The sequence below is a fragment of the Oncorhynchus kisutch genome, linkage group LG24 (genome assembly GCF_002021735.2).
Source record: "Oncorhynchus kisutch isolate 150728-3 linkage group LG24, Okis_V2, whole genome shotgun sequence".
Taxonomy (NCBI): domain Eukaryota; kingdom Metazoa; phylum Chordata; class Actinopteri; order Salmoniformes; family Salmonidae; genus Oncorhynchus; species Oncorhynchus kisutch.
This window is the reverse complement of record NC_034197.2, coordinates 35350866-35353606: the sequence shown is the minus strand read 5'-3', so window position 1 is coordinate 35353606 and position 2741 is coordinate 35350866.

The following is a 2741-nucleotide window of genomic DNA, read 5'->3' as shown; positions in this document are numbered from 1 at the left end:
TCCCGGGGTACCTGCTCCTGCTGACTCCATTGTTCCGGTCGGTAATTCTGTAGTGAGGTGCGTACTGGTAGGTATGGTGACTATGTAGTGAGGTGCGTACTGGTAGGTATGGTGACTATGTAATGAGGTGCGTACTGGTAGGTATGGTGACTATGTAGTGAGGTGCGTACTGGTAGGTATGGTGACTATGTAGTGAGGTGCGTACTGGTAGGTATGGTGATTATGTAATGAGGCGCGTACTGGTAGGTATGGTGACTATGTAGTGAGGTGCGTACTGGTAGGTATGGTGACTATGTAGTGAGGTGCGTACTGGTAGGTATGGTGACTATGTAGTGAGGTGCGTACTGGTAGGTATGGTGATTATGTAATGAGGCGCGTACTGGTAGGTATGGTGACTATGTAGTGAGGTGCGTACTGGTAGGTATGGTGACTATGTAGTGAGGTGCGTACTGGTAGGTATGGTGACTATGTAATGAGGCGCATACTGGTAGGTATGGTGATTATGTAATGAGGCGCGTACTGGTGGCAGAGAAGTCAGGCGCAGGAGAGCGAAAACTGGTTTACAACGGTGTCGTTTAATATCCATAAACCACCGTCAACAGAACAATACAATAAACGGGTCAAACAAAACCCGGTAAATACCAGCATACCGTGAATAAGCACTACAAGAAACAATTACCGACCAGGACATGAGGGGGGGGGGGGACAGAGGGTTAAATACACAATATGAAATTGATGGAATTGGAACCAGGTGTGATGGAAGACCAGACAAAACCAATGGAAAATGAAAAGTGGATCAGCGATGGCTAGAAGGTCGGTGACTTCAACCGCCGAACGTCGCCCGAACAAGGAGAGGGAACAACTTCAGCGGAAGTCGTGACAGTTATGCATATATATGAGGTTACCTCATATTGGAATTTGTGTTTAAAACTTAAACTTTGCCTCTAAAATCATAATAAACACTGAGAACTAAAATGTTGTGTTATTGTTGTTATTGTTATGCATATTATTATTCGTAATAATAGGGGAGGGGGTAGTTAAAACATTTACCCCAAGAAGTTCTTCAAAAGGTTATTTGAGGATAAATTAAAAGGGGTTCTTTGTAGGTGTTCCCCCACAGGTTTAATCTGAACAACCCCTAAAGGATACTCCAGGAACCTTTTCTTTTTAGAGTGTACAGGGATTTGTATTCTGGTCAGCCATATTATATTGTTAAAATTCCATAGGTGTTATTATTGTGTTTAATTGACAAGTTGAATCAAGAGAGATACCTCTGGAACAGCTGGGGGTCCCTGAAGAGAGAAGTAAGAACCACTGACTGATTTAGACAACCTTTCTCAATTGGCACTAGGCCATACGGGAATCTTTCACAAGACACCGTCACTGACCATAGTCATAAGGTGAATTCAGAAAGAGTGGGACAAGTAGGACAACTTGAATTAGCTAAAGTGGGACAGTCTTATAGGCTTTTCCAATTGAGGAGAGCGATCCAGTTTACATTCGGGACCCCCTGTACTCAGGTTAGGGGGGGCTCTGGTTCTTGTAGTACTACAGTATATCCTGTTCATTTTTTCTTGTAGTACTGTTATTAGTACTGTTATTAGTGCTGTTATTAGTACTGTTATTAGTACTGTTATTAGCACTGTTATTAGTACTGTTATTAGTACTGTTATTGATACTGTTATTAGTACTGTTATTGATACTGTTATTAGTACTGTTATTAGTACTGTTATTAGTACTGTTATTGATACTGTTATTAGTACTGTTATTGATACTGTTATTAGTACTGTTATTAGTACTGTTATTGATACTGTTATTAGTACTGTTATTAGTACTGTTATTAGTACTGTTATTAGTACTGTTATTGATACTGTTATTAGTACTGTTATTGATACTGTTATTAGTACTGTTATTGATACTGTTATTAGTACTGTTATTAGTACTGTTATTAGTACTGTTATTAGTGCTGTTATTAGTACTGTTATTGATACTGTTATTAGTACTGTTATTAGTACTGTTATTAGTACTGTTATTAGTACTGTTATTGATACTGTTATTAGTACTGTTATTGATACTGTTATTAGTACTGTTATTAGTACTGTTATTGATACTGTTATTAGTACTGTTATTAGTACTGTTATTGATACTGTTATTAGTACTGTTATTAGTACTGTTATTAGTACTGTTATTAGTACTGTTATTGATACTGTTATTAGTACTGTTATTAGTACTGTTATTGATACTGTTATTAGTGCTGTTATTAATAATGTTATTGATACTGTTATTAGTACTGTTTTTAGTACTGTTATTGATACTGTTATTAGTGCTGTTATTAATACTGTTATTAATACTGTTGTTAGTACTGTTATTAGTACTGTTATTAATACTGTTGTTAGTACTGTTATTAGTACTGTTATTAACACTGTTATTACTACTCTTATTTGTACTGTTATTAATACTGCTATTAATACTGTTATTAATACTGCTATTAATACTGCTATTACTATTATACTATTATTAGTACTGTTAGTTGAGTGAATTCTGAAAAATTGGGAAACGTTTTACATTTCCGTCTTCTGTTACCTCTTCAGACATCTATCAGACGTATTAACACATTAGGCGTTTCTGAAATCCTGTTTCCTAATCACCCAAATTTGTATTGTCATTTTGGTACAATTAGGACTATAATGATGGTGTCCCAGTTTATCAAACCTTTTGTCCCAGTCTATCAAATATGAACT